The sequence below is a fragment of the Spermophilus citellus genome (genome assembly GCF_964194105.1).
Source record: "Spermophilus citellus genome assembly, chromosome: 7".
NCBI classification, from domain to species: domain Eukaryota; kingdom Metazoa; phylum Chordata; class Mammalia; order Rodentia; family Sciuridae; genus Spermophilus; species Spermophilus citellus.
The window spans coordinates 102,497,806-102,522,734 of record NC_138188.1 but is presented as its reverse complement, the minus strand read 5'-3'; positions in this window follow the sequence as shown (position 1 = coordinate 102,522,734).

Genomic DNA, 24,929 nt, shown 5'->3' with positions numbered 1-24,929 from the left:
ACATGTTGTAATGCAGTTTATAATCTAGACTATACCCATGTTTGTACTTCATTCTGTGGACAGCGTCTTCAGCAATTTCCATTCCACTTTCCACATTTCAGTGCTTCAATTTTCTTGTAGTGTTTTCTCAACTGAAATACACTTATTTCTCACTGCACCTAGGGCATAAAAAGAAACAGATTATAACTGAGGTTGGCTATAATGTGTTCTCAGTTACAAATTCACTTATGTCTTAATTTATATCTTAACACTTAAGAAACAAACTTTTCCCATCTGTCCTCACACTGTCTTCCCCTATGGAGCACAGAAACGACAGATTATACATCTTAAATGTCTTTCAATATATAATACCCTACTTAAAAACTACCATGACAATTTACTGTGTACAGAACAAAGTGCAAACTCTTTGTCTCAGAGTCATTTGTGCATTTATTTATTTATTTATTTATTACTGAGAATTGAACCCAGAGGTGCTTAATCACTGAACCTCATCCACAGACCTTTTTAAAATATTTTATTAGAAACAGGGTGTCCTTGAGTTGTTACATGCCTTGCTAAGTTGCTGAGGCTGGTTTTGACCTCTCGATCCTCATGCCTCAGCCACCCACGCCACTGGGATTACAGGCATGGTTCACCACACCCATCTTCATTTGTTCCTTTAGATTTGTTTCCTCTCAGCCTGTGGTGGCCCTTTCTTTATCTCTTTTCTTTTAAATGTTCTCTATCATTAAAAAAAAAGAGAGAGAGCACATAAATTTCCATTCTTGATATATAGCTCAATGGATTGGAAGACTTTTCTGTTGCAGCACCATTTAAGAATGTACCTGCAATCAGTTGCTGAAAACATTTCTAGGACTTAGTTGCCATGTTGAAAGTTAGAATTAATATTATAAAGTATTCATAGTTATAGTTAGGCCCAATAAGATACTAATAGGTAAAAGTAATGGATGGTGTCAGATATGTGAAAGTTGATTAATACTTCTGATTTCTCCATCATAAATTACTAATGCAACTAATTTGATACATATATTTCTGGCCTATTATATACTTTATGGGGTTTTTTATACATTACGTTGCACATTTTCAAAGAGACTGTAACCTCTGCGATACCTGGAATCATATCTTATGCATGTTTGCATTCCTCAACTTTCCCAGCAAAGGACTCTACATATAATAAAGGAAGAGTTTCAAGATCAAACTTAGAGGCCATTTTTCCCAATCACCATGACTGTGAAATCTATAAAGCAGAAAATGCAGTGTAGTTCCTTATAGGAAAGGTTCAGGGACAGGAAACAGTGGTCTTTTTATGAGCCTATGTGTAAAAAAGAGGATAAATTTTAATCCTTAAAATTTTGGAAGCTATCCAGGACAGTGGCCTGTACAATGTCACCTCGTATAAGCTAGATTGGCATTCTGAACAGTCACATTGTCCCACCCCTCAAATAAAGATAGGTAAAATGCTTAAGAGCCATTTATTTATAGCTATCTTCAGATTTGTACATTCATTTATCATTCTACCAAAATATTGTCCTGAATACCTAGAATTTTCTAAATGTTTCCCCAGTATTGTGAATACATGCATGAGTCTTGCCTAAAAGGATCTTATGTTATTTTTTATTTTTATTTGTTTTTTATAGTTATACATGACAGTAGAATCTATTTTGATATATTTATATAAGGATAGAATATATCTTTAATATATAATTATTAGAATAATATATAATTATTCTAATTAGTATCTTAGTCTTGTAGATTATTCATGATGTTGAGATTCACTGTGGTTTATTCATATATGTACACAAAAAGTTATGTCAGAATCATTTCACTATCTTTCCTATTCTTAACCCCATTCCCTCCCTTCATTCCCCTTTATCTAATCCACTGAACTTCTATTCTTCCCCTCTTATTTTATTTACTTTTTTGGTATAATTATTCATAATAGTGGGATTAATTATACCATATTCATATGTACACATAATATAATTTGCTCAAGCTCCTTCCCTGGTACTTTCTTCTCCATATTCTACTTGCTCTCCTTTACTGATCTATCTTTTATTATTATTATTATCATTATTATTATTATTATTATTGCTATTGTTGTTGTTATTTTCATTAGTACATTATTATGACACATATCAGTGGGATTCACAGTGGTATATTTGTACTTAGACATAGTATAAATAAGTTACATTCAATAAGAAATATGCATTATTACTGACTACAGTAGTGTCTATAACCCCAGCAGCTCTGGAGGCTGAGGCAGGGGGATGATGAGTTCAAAGCCAGCCACAGCAACTTAGGGAGGCCATAACCAACTCAGTGAGATGCTGTCTATAAATAAAATATGAAAAAGTCTGTGGATATGGCTCAGTGGTTAAGAGTCCCTGGTTTCAATTCCTGGTACCAAAAAAAAATTTTAAAAAGAGGGAAATTATTAAAATTGTAGGTTACCATGGTGATGATAAGGGGAAAATTATTAATCCTATAGCACTAGTTAACTAATACTGAACATGCATGATTTCAGAACATATACCAATGTTCTCTTTGAAAGTTTTCTATATGCACATGCAAGTGTGCATGCATATGAATGAACAATTTTATCTGTTTCATGCTTTGAATTTACTGGCCTTAACTGGAAGTAAATATAATGGATTAAGCAGGTAAGATAGATATTTAAAATATCATTTACTATTGAAGAAAAGGAAAGATATGTGTATGGCAGAAATAAAATTAATAAAGAGAAAAAGAGATGCAAATGTGAAAGCAGAGGAAGAGAAACTACAGGCTGTTGATAAGTACACACACCCAAGGACAGTTACCCTCCTCCCTAGACAGGTCTCAGAACTCAGCTTCCCCCTGATGGTCCAGCTTCTTCTCAGGTCTTGGACTTCCATGCTTTGTTTGTGCTTCCAAAGAACTGAGCTTATTGGCTTCATGTGCAGATCTGGCTCCCTGCCCCACCAGACTTCTTAGTAAGTACTTTACAACTAGAGATGAGTTTCAGAGTTGCATGAGGGCAGTAAGGATGGAGCGTGCAGAACACAGAACAAAAATACAAAGCCAATAGCTACCAATTCCTCTCTGTCCTTTACATTACATTTAAGATTTACCTCATTTTAATTAAATAAAATAACACACTTTGAATAACCAGAGATTTCTCTGAGAACAAGTCGAAGCCAGAATTCTATCTTCTAGTTAGTCTTTTTTCTATGCTGTCCTAAGCAGAAAATTCACCTGAAGTTCTTGTTCACCAGGGTCCTAACAGATGATATTTTTCTGGTGGAAAGTCTTAAGAACCTATATTTTAATAAGTGTCCCTGTTACTGTTTCTAATCAAGCACATTTGGGCCACAGACTAGAAAGCCTCATACTTCACCTTACTTTTCTTCCAGTTTTAATATAATATCAATGTCAGAAATGCTCAGAATTCTCCATAAATGACCTAGATGGGAGCAATTCTGAATATCTTGTGAGCAGTGTTACATGTCTGAAAAGTTGCAGAAGCCTTTAGTATATATTACATTAAGAACATGTGAAGTCAAAAAATGTTGAAGGTCAGGGACCTGTGAAGGTAACTAGTCTTGACTGTTAGCTTTGTACACAGGACAGCCAGAGGGACAAAATGTGCTGTCCTGGCTCATGAAGTTGGCAGGGCCAGCACTAAAAGTGAGCTTTCTTGACTGCAGTCTTTCACTTTTCCACATGATTGTCTTACACAGACCTCCATATTTTTGGTCAGGGTCAATTTGCTTCCTCCTTTGCTCTGAAATGCTATTATGATTCAACCGCATGCCAACCAGCAGCTGCTTTTTCTAAACAGCATTTGAATGCAACACTGAATCCTGAGGAGGAAATCTTTTCACTGTGGTTTGAAATCTTTTCTACACTCTCTCCACCCACATATATTTACATCTCCAGCATTCTTAACTGAATTACAGTCAAATGCTTCATTACAGAGGCTCAGCCAGGAGGACATGCCCTGGGGAGTTTATTCACAGATGAATGTATTATTCACAAGCTTGATCTGATCATACAAAATTTGCACTATAACGACACGCCCTGAGGACATTCTTTCATAAACCTAAATGATTATACTTAAAAGAATACTGTATGATTTTTTTTAAAATGCACATGACTTGGAAGGGGGTGGAACTATTGGCACTTCACAGGTAGAAAGCTCACATAGGGACCTATTCTGAGCTCCACCTCAACACACACACAAACATATACCTTGCTTCTTTTAGGACACTCTTTCCTTTTCTTTAAGGATTCCTCTTTGACAATCTTGAAGGGAGGAAGAAATGATGAATTAAGTAGAGTTGATGAATTATTTTAATGATGGTTTCTATGACAAGGAGACAAATACTTTTCATATACTTTGTATTTTAAGCAAGGAAGCATTGAGCAAATAATTTATCTACATGGTAAGTGTGGTTTAAAAATATGAAGAAAATCCTATAGATCTTTGATTACCATCAGGAAGAGGAAACATTTGTACATTAGTATTCCACCTGCAGATTAAAGTTGTTCTGCTTCCAGTGAGGGTTAACATTTCCATAGCATGAAATACTCTAGCATTCCTGGACCAAAAGAATTAAACCTGAATTTGTAGTTTTGCATTCTGTACATGTAGGCCTCCCTAGGTTCCTTCTGGAGTAGGTTATATGTAACCTATCCTAAAATATGTAAGTAGAATCCTTGATTTATTTTTCTTGCTGTTCTTGCCTATGAAGTGTTCCCTCTGCTCATCCTGTAAGTCCTACTCTGGCTCTAACTGAATATCTTAAACTGACAGACCCACTGCACTAATGTAACATTTTTGCTTTGAGTATTGGTCAGCAGAATGCTGTGCAATTGATACTTTTGCTGCTTCCAACTCCAGCTTTGCAGAGAGAAACCCATCTATTATTAAAAACCCTATTAGTAGTGGTAAGATTGCACAGCTCTCTCTCTCACTATAGCTGCTGAGTGTTATCTAATTGGTTTTTATTACTTCGAAAACCCTGGGAGTGTGGAGCTCAAATGCACATTTGCTAACAGTTGTGTTCTTTCCTCTTGTACTCATTGGAGATGCTTTTAGATCATTTAGATTTTGTCAGCAGGAAAGAGGGAAAAATATTAGTGAGCATTCTGGAGTACCTGGAAAAAGAGTACAAACACAGGATTAGGTTCACTATAACTCCGTTGGGACTCAACTACATGAATACTCATCATATGTGTAGCTTTTCCCATTATTATTTGAGTACAGTGTAGCAGACCATAGGCTTACTTCCAGAATGGTGTGGCAAACCAATGGCTCATGTGAATGCTATTGTCAATTTCTATAAATTTGATTTTACTTTCATTTTTTAAATAGGTCATAAACCGAGTTTTCTAATACTTTTTTTTTCATCTAAATGGAGCAATATCATGATGGGCTCTCCTGCCATGTAGCGTATCTTTCTATGTATTTACATGTGTGATATTAGAAAAGAGGCTTCCTTTTCCCAGTCTCAGTGATTATTGTCACCTTCCTATTTACTTCCCTGTTAGATGTGCTACAGTTTTTGCTTGAAAACATCAATAGGATTAGTTAGGTTGTTATTTGAGGTGGGAGTAGCAACAGCATCAGGAGCATTTATATTTCTTCTGGTGATTTTATATTTAAAGGGCTCTTTTTGTTATTGTTCCTTAAATACTTTGTGCCAGTGTAACATTCCAAACCACCTATTTTCCTGTGGCCTTCTACTTTAGGTCCTTCTTTCTTGACTTCAGAAACTATACTTCCATTTTATACTTCCTCCTCATTGAAATGGCTTTCTCTAAAATATCCAATGCCTCATATTCAGCACTCAGTTTTTTTAAATCTCTACCTTACTTTTAAAGATGTGCTCCTTAGTAAGCAATAATAAGACTCTTGAATTCCTACTGTGCACCAGATGCTGCTCTAATTATTTTGAACGTATACTTAAATCATTGAAGTAATCCATCAACTCAATGAATTCTTGTAATATCCCATAAAGAGAAGAATATGATAGTCTCCAATTTACAAATAAGGATATTGAGCCAGAAAGAAGTGAAGTCACTTGTCCTAAATTTTGCACTTACTGGGAAAGCAGGAACCCTGTCCTGGATGAACTCAACGGTCCTTGCTCTCAGCTTTCAGTAGCACTCAGGGCTGCCTCTCAGAATTCCCTGTCTCTCATCCTTGCCCCCAGCACCTCTCAGTCCAGACTCAACTGAGCAAAATCAATGGAGTGTCAGTAGGGGCCAGCTCATGGTCTCCTTCACAGTCTCCTCTTGTCCCCTTGCCCAGGAATTGTACTCAGGAGAGACCAATGAAAGGTAAAATTATGCTGTGGCTCCTGAGATCTAGGAGCTCTTTCCTAGGTGGGAGGGAAAGCTGTGATGGGAATACTGGGGAGCAGCCCTGTCAGTCCTGCCCCATTTTCTAATTATTATTAAATTCACTAGGATCCTCTCAATGCACCAGTCTCATCACCATAAATTTATTCAATTGCTCCCTTTTCTTTGACCTCCAAATCTAATCAGTTACTAAATGTTACTGATCTCCCCCTTTAAAATTCATCTTCACAGCCGTAACTCTACTGAGCCTCTAATCACTTCACCTCTGAATGGGAGTGCCTGGGCTTCAGCAGCCTTTGTTCCCACAGGATTTGTCCATTCCTAACTAGTTGTCCCTGATCCTAATCATCTTCTCTGATCATCTAATCATTTTCTGTGATCCGGGTCAAATGGTAACTCCTCACTAAAGCAATTTTGGATCATTCCACAGTTGGATCTCCTTATCCCTGATCCTTTTGGGACCAGTCAAATATTATCACATGATTGTCATTTCACAACACTTCAAATTCCTCATGGCCTACGTCATTACTTTTTTTTTTCTTTTTTGTTATATAAAACACTGAGTAATGTCTGGTAGACAGTAATCACTCAGTCTCCCCAAGAATAAGTATATGCTTGGACATTAGAATAAATGAATGGATGAATAAATAAATGAAAGAATAATGACACTGCAGGGCCATTCAATTACCTACCTTACCAAGGCCAAATTCCTCAGTAGGTCACAGAATCCCACTGTGCCTCCTTCCATTAAGTTTGTCTGCAACACCTGCTGGTTTGGCCCTGATTTACCTAAGCAGATGAACTGGACTATTCTCTTCACATAACATCCCTCCCTTCCCCTGACTCCTTACAAGGAGTTCAAGTCATTCTCTTGTCTTGGAGCATCGTTTTCCACATTTCTTCATCAGTTCTTTCTATACAAAATCTTCCCAATTATCCCCACTTCCACAACTCACTTTTCCCTTATTCACATAAATAATGACAGACAGATGAGAATCTTTTAATTTCATGGTAGTTTTTTTTTTTTTTTTTTTTTAAGTGGACATATTCACCAGAGTTGATGTGACCTATTTAGCACATTTGATGTCAGGTTTCCAATGTCAAAGATCACAGTCTTGACTCTAGTAGGTGACCTTGGTCAAAGCATTTTCTATCATGAGCCTCAGTGCTTTTATTTGATAAAGGAAGAGTGAAACTATTAGCCACTTAACAAATTTGTTGTTATAATTAAATGAATCTCACCACACAAAAGGCAATACAGTCGAATATCTTGAAACTATTTTTTCCACCATAAATTATTATCAAAATGTGTTATCATAAATGCTAATGACTACCTTCTCAAGACCACAAAACAAAGGGTAAATCAAAAAAACAACCAGCACATCATCACTGCACAACTTAAGTCTGTACTTTTCATGTTTCTGAAGCCTTTCTTTCTTTCAGCTAGCTCTATTAACTTTCACATCAAGTATCCCTTAGTTTGTCACCAAATACATATCTATGGAGAATCTTCATGATCTCTAAAACATTACAATAAACCTAGATGGGCTAAACCATCTTCCTCAATTCATGGTTGAATAAATTGAGGCTCAAATAAGTCAATTAACTTTTAAAAGGCAATAGGCTAGTGGACTTGAAACTTGGACTAGGAAAGTTATTTCAAGTAGAAGTTCACACTGATTTATGGCACCAGGGTGCCTCTGTGACAAGGTCATGATTTGTTTTCATTGGAAATCCCATTTTACAGTGAAGGAATCACCTCACAGGTGGCTCCTATGATATGAAAGGAGACAAAGGAAACATGCCAATCTGGGTGTCTCATGTGATGCACTGTCCTGTTGGGGTCAGCAGGTTGGCTTCTTGCCACCCTGGGATGATGCCTTTTATAATGAGAAAGTTAAAGAGATAATTATGGAAATTAATTCCTGAACTGCTGTGGCCTGTGAACTCTACCAAGCAGAACTTTGAATATCAAGGGCAGTGCTGCAATGCAGAACAGAAGCAGGAAAACCTTACCTTCGAGGTCACTTAGAGATATATTGAACTATCTTCATACAACCCTATATAGTCTAATTTAGTGTGTGTGTGTGTGCGTGTGTGTGTGTGTTTGTGTGTCAATGTCAGGATATAATTGCAAGTGTCTGATCATTTCTGGTTTTCTGTCACCTGATGCATACAGATGGCCCATTAGCCAATTAACTTATTGGACTAAATAAGATAAATCAAACTAAATGACATCAACTTGCTCTATAAGGATTGAAATAAATTAAGATAAGTGTGTTTTGAATGCCAGTCAAATTGATTGGATTAAAGAAGAGGAAGAAATGAACAGAGAATACAGAATCTAATCCCTAATCTGCTCATTTTTTCTCATTCCCAGAAAATGCCTAATCTACTTTTGCAGATAGATTAGAAAATAGCCCAGCTTGCAAAAATTAGCACCACCCCCACTCAAAATCAATGTCAAGCTCAAGGAATGGAGAAATTCAAGATCAGTACTGAGAAATGCATTTCCTGGGTTTTTAAATATTCTTTGGTCATAATCTGATTCCTTTTCAACTGATTCAGATGTATTCTAGCCTTGTGCTACAGCTGATGTGAAGAGCAATAAGTATATTCCAAACGGATTCTGAGAAATTACTTCAGAAATAGTCTTCCTGGAATTCTGTGGTGGTTTAGAGAGAAACATCCACAATATCCATGTATCACTAAACATGGAAGGAGAATGGACCACATATTTCTATTTTCTAATACTGCCAAGGTGCATACCTCCTATAATTTTCAGAGACCCACACTATAATTCACTCTCTGTCCTATGATCTGCCTCTTTTCTCTCTCTCATTAGATTTAATTCAGTAATAACACCCTACAAGCCGTTCAAGCAGAAATACCCTGGCTGATTGCAACTTTCATCGGCTAGTCCATGAATAGTGCTGTAATGTGTATGCATGTGTGTATATATATGTATCTACCTGCAAGAGAAAAAGAATGCTGCCCTCATCAGTAGCCACATTTTTCTTTGTCTGCCTATTCCCCTCTCCCTACTTTGTGTCCATGGAAGTTCAAATCTCATCCCTATATATAGTGATCAGTAGATGAAGGCTCCTCCCTTAACACTTTACAATATGAAATTCTATTTCTGCCTCTTATTTTTTTTTTGTATTTTTTTAACTAACACTGTACTAAACAGGAACTATAACCCATTCTTCTGAAACACTTGAATGTTTCTTGTTCATACTGTGATTTTACAACTGAGATTTTATACTATTTTCTCTCTGCATTTCAAAATCTATCTTGCTTTTTGTCCATGTTCCTTTTTGAGTTTCCCACTTACCCCTCAATTTGTTTCCTGTATATGATTATCTCTTACTTACCCCCAAGTGAATTTCTGAACATGGTTCCATTTTGCTTCCCTTGTCTCTTGTGTGGCAGGTATATGTCAATTTCCATTTCCTCTGGGAGAGATATGAGGAGTAACAGTTGCTGAATGGTATGTGCATTTTAGTTTAGAAGATGTATCTTTATCCCTCCACTGCCTTGTTTCATATCTTTATGCATGAGCAGCATCACACAAGATGAGCTAAAGCTTAGCAGACTGAAACTGCACAATGCACATTCCATAAAAAAAAAATGGTTTGTGTTCCCAAATGAATCTGCAGCATTGATTTGCATGGTAGCAAAATTAAAGGGTCTAAGAAGGCTGAGAATTTGTAATTTTAATAATTTTCTCTTATGCAAGCACCTAAAGAACTGTAGGTTTATTTTCCAAAGAATTAAATGGAAACCATAGTGTTTTCTGTTTTCATATGGAGGGACATGACCAAGATTCCACATGCACATTTTGAAGAAAGAGCAAAGCAAGTCACTGAATCTGGAAGATGGTGGCAAAGTCACATGGGACAAAGTCACATGGGACAGTGCCACCCATGAGACACCAGTTTCACTTGTTTCAATCTAAGTCTTGTGTATTGCCCCTGGCTATGCTTATAACTCTTCCCATTTTCTCTTTTCCAATATTAAATTAATTTGTTTTCTTTTTGTAGTTAGAAATGATTTTAGAAACTTGGTGCAAGAAGAGAAGGATAAATAGAAGAAGAACAATTTATAAAAAGCAAAGTTATAGGGGTGAGGTTGTAGCTTAATGGTAGAGCGCTTGCCCAGAATATGTGAGGTGCTGGGTTTGATTCTCTGTACCACATAAAAATAAAGAAATCCATAACTCAAAATGTGTATATTAAAAAAGGCAAGGTTATAGGATATACTACCTGTATACTTACTAATGTTTATTCATTGTATAGGACATCATATACTTTTACACTAAATTTACACACATATGAACTGCATACATATATGTATATATTATATAAGCATATAACATATATATACAGACCCCCAAACATATATACATATATATGTATGTATGTATGTATGTATATGTGTATACACACACACACACACACACACACACACACACACACACAAACTGTTTTTGTTAACTTTTCATCACTGTGACACAATACCTGAGAAAAACAGAAAACAAGGCCAGGATTTTCAAGGACAGGCAACCAGCATAAGAGACAGACACCAGCATAAGATATGATCCCCAAGGGCACACCCAAAAGAATCTACTCTCTTAAATTAGGTTTCATCATTTATAGTTTCTACCAGTCCATCACTTCCCCATACTCTGTTCCCCTATAAATAGATTAATCCACTTATAATCTCAGAACCCTCATGATCTAGTCACTTCCCAAAGAGCTCACTTCTGAACATTGATGCATTGGTGACCAAGGCGTTAACTCATCAGTCTTTCGGGGACATTACAGATCAAAACCATTATAACACATATATAGATATATAAGGAGGGATAAAGAAAAGAATATGAAACTGATCATGGATTGTTTTTCCTTAATGGGAGAAATTAATTACATGGATACAAAATATATAATATTTAATAAACTTAATAAAGAATATTAGAATGAAAAATATATACTTAATTTAAAATATATACTCAAAGCATACTTATTAGTGTGCTTTTTAGAAAATGTAAACTAAGAAAATAAGGGTGAAAGGAAGGGAAAGAGAAACTAATATTTATTAAGCATCTAGTATGTAGTGAAATACAGAGCTGGCTGCACTCATGTAGAACAGTTAATTTAATCCTCTCAATAGCCCTAAAGATAAGTGGTGCTAGTTCCATTTTTACAGCTGTAAAAAATGGCCCTTTGATAAATTGGATCCTTTACACTGTAAAGGTCCAACACTCTGGAGAATAGTGAAGAGCAGCTTTGACTTCAGATGACTTCAAAAATAGAGGTAATTTTTCCAATATTTATTTGAAGAAGATTTTTTTTTTATTGAGGATTAAGTGTTTCCTATATTGGTTAGGTCACTCTTGTGGGTAAGAATAATGCCATGTAGGATATGGGATCCTCTCTTCTCAACCTAAGAAATTAATGTAAATTTCTGCTTGTCCACAACAGTGCTTGAGTGACTTAGTGATTTTATTTTTCTTGGCTGAGTAGTTTCAATTATGGCCCTGCCTGGTCACCCAAGGTACGTGTTTTAGTGATCCTTTTCATTGCTGTGACCAAAAGATCTGACAATAACAACTTCAGAGGAGAAAAAGTTTATGTGGATGCTCACAGTTTCAGAGATCTCAGTCCATAGATGGCTGGCTCCATTGCTCTGGGACCGAGGTGTGGTAGAGTATGATGGCAGAAGATTATGGCAGAGGACAGCAGCTCAGGACATGGCCACCAGGAAGCAGAGAGAAAGAAAATAAGCTCAGTTCATAAAATATATATTCCAAAGGCATGCCCCCCAAAACCCACCTACTCCAGCCACACCCTACCTGCCTATAGTCACCAATCAGTTAATTCCTATCAGAGTATTAACAGTCTAATAAGGTTAAGGTTCTCTAACCCAAATATTTCACCTCTAAACTTTCTTGTAGTCTCACACATAAGCATTTAGGGGGCATATAATATTAAAACCATGATGGTTAATAAATAATATTATAAACTCTCTGCTGAACCCAGGGAGAAGGAGCCCAGTCCTGGGTCCCAAACCTTAAACTACTCTGTCTGGTTCTTCCACAGGTCCATTACTTCTTCTAGAGTTTAGAGTCAATGACCTCTCTAGACTGTGGCCTGTGCATCCTATGATTCCTTGCTCAGAGTCCCAGACACATTCCCTACGTCTACATTGGCCTCTTCTTGCCTTTCCTTGAAAATCCTGGCCTAGGGAAGTTTGCAGGGGCAGTCACTGAGTGTGAACATGAGGGTAAGGTCCCTCACAAATGTTTGCATAGAACTGAGCCAGGGCGGGATAGGCAGAGAGGCATGAAAAAGTTCCTGAAATTCCGAACTCTAAGGTGTTGAGGATGTTAAAATGGATGAGCAGTATTCTAAGAGAGTATGCTGGTATTATTTTGATAAGTAGTTCACAGGCTTCCACCTACAGTATTGCCCTAGGCCTCACATGTAATAGAAACTAGCCTAGATATCACACTACTGTGATGATATTTTACTAAAGGGAAAAGGCACATCCTGTTACTCTCAACTTTAATTATAGATTGAAACGTAATCTGATGATACTTATTTCTCTAGTTCCCTCTAACCCAAAGTACAAGTAGCTATTTGATTCTGACCTCTCAGAACCAGGGTTCTGTGAACACCAGCACCCCCATATATTCCCTCCCACACACAGATATTGCAAACAGCTTATATTTTCTCCCTGGATTCCATGAAAATAAGCCTTTTATTGGTAACAGTTTAGAATTATGAAAATTAAATACAATAGTTGACACAAGAGCATACTGACTTATATGGTAGTTTCCTAATAAATGGTAATTTTCTTTCTGCCACCTCCTTCCTGCCTGACCAATCCTTTACTATCAGCTAGGAAAGATGAATTTCCCATACTGTGGTGAACTGCTGGTTTTCCTCCCTGCTGTGTTCAAGTCTTCCAGCATATGTATATACCATATTCTACCATGCAATAAATTGAAGGTGCTAATAAGCATTCTGATTTTTTTTTTAATCAGGTTCTCCACACCAGTTAAGCTAAAGCTCAAGCTCAACTCAAGAGCTGCTGTCATGCCCACCATGCCTTTCCTTATCCATGGTGTCATTGTTTAGTCCCCACTCCCATGTGCTCACTTTCCCCGAAGTGTCATCACTTCATCTCTGTCACTGGGCTTTTAGTCAGATGAATGTAAAACACTTAGCCAAGAAACCTGGCCTGAGTTGGTAGAAAATGTCAGTGCCCATTTGCTTAAAAAGTACAAATAAAGTCATCTTCCCTGTTTATCTCTAGCTTTCCACTGACAATGGCAGTTGCTGATTTCCATATACTGTCATTAAGTGTTGCTTCACTTCAAACCCATGGCTCTTCTCACAGGTGAATACAGAACTGGGACCTGGAAGAGCAGCTTTCTTTTCCTGCCCATGGCTCAACTAGAGGTGCACTGACTTGTCCTACCATAGAAAATTTTCTATTTTTTATTCACTGCTTCTTTCATGCTCTTAGCATATTGAGAAGACTTAGATTTGGAATTGCAGCTCTTCCTTCTTTTTTTTTTTCTCTATTATATCGGTATGCAGGGTGCGTGTGATACACACTTTGGTACATTTCAAATTTACATATGCTGCAGCTTTGTACAGGGTAGTGTGGGAAGAAAAGTATGCCCTGTAGTCTTGACTGTGCTTTGAAACTAAGAATGATGGAAGCAGCATATATCCAGAAGCAACTATTCTGGAAATACTATTATTAGGGACGATTCTCTGTTTATTTCTTAAGCAGCCTGTGCATTAACAAGTTTGAGTGTTAGGATAGCTTAATGAGGTGCTAATGAGCAAAGAAGAACTAAGCCCTGTGCTAAGTCGCCCATACTGCATTGTTTACAAGGGGTCAGGTGCTTTTTGCATGTTTCTATATGAGCAAAATAATTACAGTGTTTTCTAATCTCATTTTCAAATGTCATCCAGGCAACCTGTTTTCAGCTTTCACACATGTGCGCCTGTGTACATGTACGCGTCTGCCCTTGATTTAAGTTGGTACAGGCAGAATGGACTTGAAATGGATTATATAAAATGGAAGGAAGCTGATCCCCTCATCTCTATTCATTTCTCCTAGAGTTAACTGCTGACTTATTGACAATGAGTTTGTGCGCAGCTTGAGTCAGTCATATATTTCATTTGGAGCCGACAGGTAACAATCTACCTATTGGCATCCTGCTGGTATCACATGTGACACACTTGTGATAGCTGCTGCATGCTAGACATGTTCAAGATGAACATCTGTGGTAGGGTTTTTCCCAAAAAAAACGACTAAATGACTTTATATACAGGAAACAGGCCTTGCTTGAAGCCCAGGAGAAGAAAGAATCTTGGGTGATTTAAACAGCATCAAGAGAGCAGCTTTGCACACAAAGAACAAGACAGTGACACAGAATTAGTTCCTATCCCATTTACAAAACCAAAAATTTTCATGAAGAATGGACTTTGCACAATTAGGAAAAATGCTTCAATGCAAATACCCCTGAAAGATATGTTGATTCATCCCAGTCATTGAAATTCATTTCCTAGGTAAATTTAATAAAGGTTCTACAACATATTTATTGCCTACTGTGCTTTATGAGGACTTATTTTGTACTTGGATCTGTGTGATAATACTTCCAGATGCACTAAAGTAACATTTTAGGTAAGCTGAGAATTATTTTTTTAAAACTATGGTAGTTCCTTGGGTTGATATGTTTACAGTTTTTTTTGCAACACATTCAGTTCTGTTCTTTCAATAAAACTGTCATAAGATATCATACAAATACTGCAGTGGCTCAGAGGGAGTAATCCCATCTAATTTGGAATAGAGAAACACTGTTAGGAAGAAGTTATCATGGAAGTTTGCCTAGAAAGATAAAAATCATTTCCTCAGGTAGAATTGAAAGCTGTGTTTTATTGGTATCAATAACAATGGAGAAGCCATCAAGACTAAGAAAATTCTGGGTCATTTTCTAAAAGGAGTGTGTAGTTTTATTTAGCTGGAATTTTGGACATGCTGTTTCAATTCTATGTCATGTCGGGTCTTAAGTGTCAGGTAGAGTAATTAGGATGTAATTGAAAGTAGTGAGTGGCTAATGATGGTTTTTAAGCATAGAATAATAAGATGATAGCCGTATTCTAGAAGATTAATATGTCAGCAGTGTATAAGAAGTAAGAAAAGCAAGTCTTTCATTCAGGTGAGGCAACATGTGTCTCATTATACTGATACTACAGTGAGAAGAAATCTCTTTAACAGATAAATTCCCCAGGCTGTTGTGGCATCCTGAATGTGGCAATGTAGGGAGAGGGGAGCATCCCAGAAGATTAGCAGCTGAACAGTTGCAATCGAAGCCTGAAATAATGTTAGCAAATTGAACAGCAAGAGACATTCAGAGGAGATCAGGCACCAGAGGAAGGAGCTATAGCTTAGGGTGTTTGAGGAAAGAATGCTGCACCAAGCTTCATTTTTGCCAAGGGCATAAATCACCTGGATGGGAGCATGTGGATGTGTTGGACTATAAATAAAGATTTCATGCCTATTTTCAAAGAAATAATATTTAAACGGAGAAAATAATCACATCACTAAGGAAGGCTTGTGAAGAGTGGGGGTGTATGACAGGCTTTAGGGGGGACACACATGTAGGAAATATAGAAAATTGGGCCTGAAGCTGCCACAGAGGAAGGATTCTAGTATGAAAACAAATCATGTCAAGGCTCATGCTTAGAGTCCCAGGCCTGCCAAAATGAGCCAAACACCCCACACAGACAGACAAACAGAATTCTTCAAAGGCAAAGGAAGTCACAAATTGTAAAGAGAGATTAGAGAGAATGGAAGCACACCACCTCACCACCAAAACAATTAGATGAACTCCTCAGAGAGTTCTTGGGAACTTTGGAGAAGGTGGATATTGAATTAGAGATGGATCTTAAGTGATAAGGAGTGAACAATGGCAGCACAGTGGGCAAATGTTTGTGGGTTTGGGATGTGACCTTCAGAGTGGACAGGAGATTGGAGGAGGCTGAGGTTATGGGGCTGGGGAAAGGAGGAGGTGTGTGTGTGTGTGTGTGTGTGTGTGTGTGTGTGTGTGTGTGTGTCTCTTGGTTGCTTCATCTGTATCTATTTTAGTAACTTCTTAGTTTGTTGTGATAAGGAAGAATTGAATGTGTGTGTGTGAAAATAGACATAGCAAGTGGAGAGGGGGAGGTTGAAAATGGGAGGGAGAGGTTGAGGGAGAGGGAGGCAGAGAGAAAGAGGCTTTGATGGATCAAGATTCCTCAAAAAACTGAAAGGGTTAATCAGATCTGAAAAGAAAACTTATTTTTCATTTATGAGTAAAGAGGGGTTGTAAATAAAGAAGAGAGTCCAGGGGGAGAGGGAATTTACTGCTCCTTTCCTCAGAAAAGCTTTTGACCTACAACAGAGAACACGAAGACAAGAGGTCCCCAAGAAAAAGGGCAGGAGAAGGAAGGAAAGGAGGAGAGAGAGAGACTGGAGCACCAAGCGCACCTCTCCTGTCCGTTGATTTTGCCTGGGGCCAGATGTGCTCAGAAATCTCTCAGACTGTGTTCTTAATTCAACCAGGGAAATCAATGTGCCATATCATATTGACAGCCCTGAACAGAGCAGGATTATTCCTGTCACTTCAGCTGCCATAGTGTTAGAACCACAGAGGGCCTCCCCTCAGTCCAACCACAGAAAACATAATTACAACTCAAAGTGAACGAACTTCAGTGTTTCATTTCAAAAAGAGAACAAACATATCTGCTCCAGTGAAACAGCAGAAGACATACAAACATTTATTCCAAAAGCATTAAGAGGAGGATCTGAAGCACAAGGGTAGTCGGAGGGAGACCACTCCTTCAATCCTCCTTCACTCTTTACAGAAACAATCTTTTATGACACAGAGGCCATGGCTTTACTGCTGTTAAGTTTTGAGCTAATTGAAATGGGAATTTTCTCCATTTCTGCCTTAGGTAAAAATGGAAACTGTTAAGGGCAGGAATGTCTATGTCTTAATTCATAGATTTTAGTTGCAAATGTATGCCATCAAAATAAAACTGGTTTTGACATTTCTGAGGAAAACTGGTATATTATTTAGTTTCTCTGGAGAAACAGAAAGAAAGGAAATAGATAGACATGAAAGGAGGAATTTATTATGGAAATTGACTCACACAGTTCTGGAGGCTGAAGTGTCCCCCAAGAGGCTCTCTGCAAGATGGCAAGCTAAGGAAACTGGGGTGTGACTAGGTCTAAGGCCAAAGGCCTGAAAATCTTGGGTCACCTTGTATAAGTCTTAGAGTCTGAAGGTTAGAGAACTTGAAGTTCTTGAATCTGAGGGTGGGAGAAGATAAATGATCCTGCTCCAAAAGAGGGACTATATTCTCCTTTTCAATCTATCTGCTCCCTTAATTGATCAGATGATGACCACCCGCATTGAGTAAATCTTCTTAATTCATCCTATTGATTCAAATTCTAAACTCTTTTGGAAAAATCATGAAAAACAAATCCAGAAGTAATACTTTATTAGCTCTCTAGCTTGGTAAGTTGACATACATGTAACTATCACAAATCCAGAGAGCACCATTGACTTCTCACAGCTAACATGGTCTCAAGAAGTGTGGCCTGCTTTGTAGTTAGTACAGGAACTCTTCATAAGCATTATTTACCTTAACAGTGCTTGACCCAGGCCTGTGCGAACAGCCTTTTGCTGAACACATGGTTCAAAAGCAGCATTTTCAGAGATGCAAGAACACCATTTACTGTTGGGCTAAGTGGACAGAATGTCACTAACAGTACAGTAGTGAGACCAATACAAGAAAACACAAAGCATCCAATTCTGCTGAAGTCACGGTTTAAGTTTGACCAGAGATAATTAGTTGCCACTTGCCTAATGAATATGGTAACACTATTACAATCAGCCAAGTTCTAAGCAATAAAGTATTTGCTCTTTGATTCAGACCTTTAAAATATTTGTATGTGCATCCCTCAACTCCATTAATACTTTATCTAAAACAGTAAGTTTGTTAAAGACAGTTCATTCCAGGGCCATGTATGTTATCATAGTCTCATAGTTATTTACCTGTAACTTGGCAGGTGGATTTGTTTTTCCCTTCAACTTTGTAGGATATGTGAAAATCTCTCAAAAAATAGCTCATGTCTTCAATGACCCTCCACATTCTGGCTTGAACTCATGGAGACAGGAGAGGCCCAGTAGGATGGGCCTATGACTATGGAGGGTGTTTTTATTCTATCATTCATCCTAGGAAATTCTTAGAATGAGAACTTGTGTGTTGATTAACATGCACCTGTTGAAGTCTTTGACTAGCGGAGGCTCATAGGATGAATACTTCTTGGCACCATCACCTCCCATTCCCAATATTGATCACTTATTTGAAAAAAAAAAATTTTAAAACTACCTGGTAGCTTAATTGGTAGGACCTTTCATGATGCCATTGCCTTAGGAACTCAGAATTGGCTCAAATAATCAACTACTTGTGAGGCCATGAGAACAGCTAAGATTGCCCAAGGATCAGCCTTTTTACACAGCTCTGGCCAAGTCCTTTGAAGGTCAAGCAGCCCCAAAGGAGAATTTAATAAATATTTTAAATGAATGACAACATGTTTGGCAAAGGGAACATACTGAGTCAGGGGTGATCATTATAGCATTCTATTTTGTTTAGAATCTTGGAGTCTTCAACAGAATTTTTCTTGATTTTGGCTGAGTAGAGACAATGTATTGAGCCAGACTAGTTATGGACAGCTGCCTGTGTACTGCTTTTGACAGAGAGCTGAACTGGGACTCTGCCTCCAAAGTAACAATATCTGTCTCAGCACCCTGGCAACATCTTTCTATTGGGTTCTGGCTCATATACTTAGATTTAGAACACAGCTTCACAGGCAGAACAGAGCACACAGGCTCAAGGTCCCCTAAAGGCAGAAAAACTCGTAATGTAAGATATGTGTTTGACAGAAAGATTGTTGGTGGATTTCTAAGTCCCTAATGCTATACATTGTATTTTATGAATATAATATCAAATGTTATATTTGTGTCAGAGGTTGCATAAAGCCCTGAACCTGCAGTTGAATATAACGAGCTCAAAGTAGAAATAGATAATAAAAGGGTTTCATCCATTCAAAGAGTAATTTAACTAAGAAATCGTACCTTGATAAAGGCTGATGAAGAAGCATTTTATATTTTTTCAAATGATACAGGAAGTATTATCTTCATAAAGATGGATTTCATAGAAAACATACTCAAATATACTTGCACAGCCAAAGGAATTGATTTTCATTAATGTTAATAAAACTAAGATTTCCATTTTAAGTGTTTTATGCATAAATCCCCTTTAATAATAACCTTTCTTTAATGAAAGACAAAGAATTAGAAAAATAACTTGACCAAATTTTAAGTTGGGATATCTCTTAAATAATTAAGTTTACATTTTGAGTAACCAACGTAAATGGGATTTTATCTTGTTTCATAAAGGAAAAACATCCTTGAATTAGGAATTTATTCATTTTTTGAGTTCCATATAAACTATTATTAAAGCCATAATGTATTTTAAATATTAAATTTATACATTATATTGCCTTATGACAAATTTAGTTAATTAATTTTAATAAAACTAGAGTACTCAGATATGGAGATTTAATTTTGTGTATTTGTGGTTCATTCCAACACTTTGAATCAAATTCATGGTCAATATTTTAAGTAGAATAATCATTCAAAAGTAATCATTATTGTAAGCGATGTCACAAAGTTTGAAATATAGGTATAATATTACAACTATGAAAACATGCTTTATCACACACAGACAACCTGTGAGTCCACTCACTGGAAAATTTAGGTTAGGATTTTACAAGTCTAAATGAAGAAAGACTGAGTTCTGTATTAGTGCTCCTACATGTCATCTATGAAGGAGATATGTAAACTTAATAATTCTAAACATTTCCTTAAAATCAGAGTAAGTGAATGTCATTGTATCCAAAATTTTAGCTCTGTAACCACTAGTCATCAGCTACAGGAAAGGGTATAGTTCAAAACAAGATTTCAAAGACCTTTGACAGAATAGAAATTATATAACTGCTTTACATGTCGCTATCCATCTTTTTTCTACATAAAAATGCTGCAGTACCTGGCCCAGGGTCTTTAACTCCATAACTTGTGAGAGGCAGGCATTAAACTGCTAAATTCTAACACCATCTGTATGACTTAAATCCTAAGAGATATATTGTCTCTGCTGCCAAGGCCAGAATCAACCTCAGCTGCCAAATGAGAGACTGAAAGAGTAATGTAAACAGCTTGATAGAGGGGTGGTTCCTGGCGCACCTGTGGTTTTGACAGCTTTTGCTGCTGCTTGAGGAGGAAACAGGTTGCCTGTTTGTTCTTCAAGAGCACTTCTGGCATCCAGGTATTATGCAGGCATGCACTGCCAGCTGTGAGAGATGCTGCTTCCTTGTCACTTCAGAGAAAGATGCTCTTCCAGGAGGATCCCTCTTGCTATTTTATTCTGGGAACCTGGGAAAGCAAGACAAAAAGGATCAAATGCAAAGCACAGATCACTTGAGGGCAAGGTCTGACGTGAAATAACTCACTTCAAAGTCTTTCTTTCAAACTTGAGTGTGGTATGAAATATATGAATAACATAATTGTAGTAATTTTTGAAGATGAGCCCACTAATGGAAAGGTTAAAGAAAAGAACAGCAAGAAAGTTCACATATGATAATTTTGACTGCCCATTTCTTTAAACATCCAATGTGTCATCCTGGTCAAGAAAACTGAGTAAGATAACTAGTATCTGTCAAGATAACAAAAATATGAAACTTAAAATATTAAGATATTGGGTCAACATCTTGACTAAAAGTTTTTAATTGAAGAACTGTGGATCACAGAAAGTCTACCACTATTGCATATGTCATTTATCTTATAATTAAATTGAAATACACACACACACACACACACACACACACATATATATACCTTTAAAACATACTTTCAATATTTCAATTGTAAATATTTGAAAAATGTATTTCCAATCAACTATTGAACCTACCTCAGAACTTCAATAGTTCAAGTAATGAGATTCAATTGATATGATGGATCAATAAAATTAAGGTTCTATTGTAGTTCAGAGTAGACTCAAGAACATACAAGAATGTCATGTTTGGTTAAAAGAGAATTTAAAATCAGCAGAAGTAACTGGATTATTCAATAAATTGTAAAAGGCAGTGGGATGTGATTAGGAAGAAAAATGGCTATATTACTACCTCACTTAAATTAAAGAGTAGATATTAAGGATGGATGAATGCAAAAATTAAATAGAATCACAAAAATATTTTAAAAGAATATAAGAAACTATTTTAAACCCTTAAGTAAGAATGCCCATTTCAGTAAAATTATAAAAATCAGAAACAATAAAGGTTATACAAATGTAATCACAAAAGCCCATAAAACTCAATAAAAACAAAAACAATAGGGTGACTATAGATGAATACAATATACTATATAGTTCAAAAAACATTGAAGAAAGTTTTTGGAATGTTTCATCATGAACCACTGACAAATGTTTGAAGTGATTGACTTATGATGATTTGAACATGACACAATGTATATAACATTACCCCATAAATATGTATAATTTTATATATCAATTTTAAAAACTGAATTTAAAAAGCATGGTAAATTTAAAAGAAAAATGAAAATTAATAGAAATATGAGCAATAGCACAATGGATAAAGCATGCATATCCTCAATATATAAAAGCTGTTACTAATTAATAAAAGTAAACAATGGTAACCCTGATACAAAAATTGACAAAGAATCTAAATAGACAGTAAGCCAAAGAGGAAATATGAGCGACTAGTAAACATACATTGTAGATGGATACATAGATAGGGCATCTGCAATCATGAAAAGTGGAATGAGAAGGAGAGAGAGAAAGGGAGGTGAAGTGCACTGAAGGGAAAGTGGAAAGGAAAGAAAATTAAACAACTGTTTACTTAATAAATTGAACAAAGATTTGAAGATTGCACCATGCTTGTCCACCAGCACACAATATAGTCTATCATGTTAATTGTATGTATATTTAACATATCAATATTAGTTCTACCGTGACTCTGGCTAATATTATATTTTTAGCTATAAAAATATTTGCAGCAATATGCTTTGTAATAAGAATGACAAGAAAGAAAACAACCTAATTATTCATCAAGATATTATTTAATAGAATAATGGCTTGTATTATAATTAACATTTAAAGTTCCATTGAAATGCTGATGTGGTCTTAAACACATCTAGAATGTATAGAGTGGAAAAAAAAAGAGATTGCTGAACAGTATGTAGGATATTTTCCTAGTTCCAGATTCTCATGCATTTAGATTAATATATGTATCTCATATCTAAAAGTACAGTTTCCAAAGAACATTAATAGTGGTGATTTCTTGGTGGTAGCATTTGAAGCATTCTATCATTTTACATTTGTTTATTTTTGGTATTATTTATGTTTTCTAGGAGTGCATGTCATTGTTAAAAAATGAATACAAGCCTTTTTCAAAATATAAAAAGCATTTTATCAGTTTTAAGTTTGATAGGCTCCTTTGGATTATTTCATTCATTGTACACTTGAGCTTGAGTAAATGATATGATTGTCTATGCATTTCTATTCTAGCAACATTTTATCTAGAATTATGTATCCAGAAGGGAAATCTTCCTGCCCTTATCTTTCTGTATTTACTGGTTGTTCATTCCTGGTGCAATTGGCATTTTGTTTAATCTATAATTAAAATATGCTCAGCATATCTCATAAGATTTGATGATCTAGTTTATAATTGCATTTATTATTGTAAAATCTTGAAATTTGTTAGGTCAGTAAATAGGGTTATAAATAAATGATTTTCAACTTCTCCTTTACAACAACACCAAATGCCTCCATTTAGTTTTGAACACATCATGATAGCCACAAAAAGCCTCTAAACAAAATTAAGTTTAATTCACTCTAAAGGAAAGTACTTCTACAGACCATTTTAAGGAAGGGGGGAGCCAATTTAAATAAATTATCAGATACTCATTTTATACAGATGAGTGCTGCTAATTACAATCAGTTTCATCTATTCATTAAAAGTAGTCCAGCAAGCATGGATTGACTTTGTCAGCAGAGTCACTGCAGTTATTTGAAAGCCTTATAACATTTCTTTAAATATATTACATATTTCAGAATTCTTATTAATTTAGATCATTTTCTAGGCATCCATAATAGTAAAACATTATGAAAGATTTGATTTTTGCATGTTTCTTGCTCTTCATATCCATACCCTTTAAACATTTTCACTGTCCCCTTAATATCCCCAAACTCTGTCTAACCTTTAAATCCTCAGGTGTTTCATGCTATCAAATAGTTGTGTAGCCCAGGCAATGTGTCCTTGGAGAATCATCCCACTACCATTGCTTGTTTTGTTGTGGTGTATTTCTTATTTGAATGTCACAGGATGGTATCATCTAAATTGTCATATTATCCATTCCCTTACTTTCAAGGCTTGTGATGAAAAAAATCTAAAACCTTGAGAGCCTACCATGTTTTTCTCTAGATTATTCATGGAAAATTATGTATTGATTCTGTTTTGTTTTGTTGTATAAGTGTGGTTGTTGCTTTTTAAAAACTGTGTAAACAATTCCAGAGTAAATAGTCCCTTTGTTTACCTCTTTATCCAAACACTCTTTTGATTGGAGTGCCATTTTTGGACTTGTTATAACAAGCCCACTGCACCAAAAACCTAAGAAATTTCCAACCAGACAGCTATGTCTTTGTACCCTGAAATAATAGCCTCACCTGTGCCCCCCACATCACCCTTCTTTATAAACGGTAGCAGCTATCATTTTGTTAGATTAGCTAAATGTATATGATTGTACAATAATTTTATAAATTAAATGGGGCAGAGGGCATTTCTGTCATTTGTATTTGTCTTCAGTATTTCAGTATCTGGCACATTTCTGTCACATTATAAATACTCCCCAAATATTTGTTGACCAAACTTATGTGTTCCATTTGTCAAATTTAAAATAGCCTAAAAGTGAGTTATATAGTTTCTGTAATCAGGATAAAAATCACAGGCGAGGACCTTTCTAGAGCCCTAGCTATCTGGTGTTTACCAATAGCAAGAATATAAGTTTTAAAACCTGAGCATTCCTTGGGAATTATTTTTATCAACTTAGCAATTAATTTAAATCTACTATAATTAATTTCTGAGAAACCTACAAAAGCCTATTAGCTGATATTTATAAACCAGCTGATACTAACTTGGGAGAGCTGATTGGAATAAATCAACCTATATCAGCTAGATATGTTACCTTGGCATCTATCCAAATAGAAAGAGACTACTTCCAAGTTTTAGAAAAGGTAATTAAATTCAGCTTAAAATGCATGTAAAAGTCATTGTCTGATGTACTGGCCCATGGAAATAAATAATTACATATTGTATTAATGGAGTATCTATTTACCAGGAGTTCACAGTGCTGTTCTAAAAAATGGATATTCATAATATTC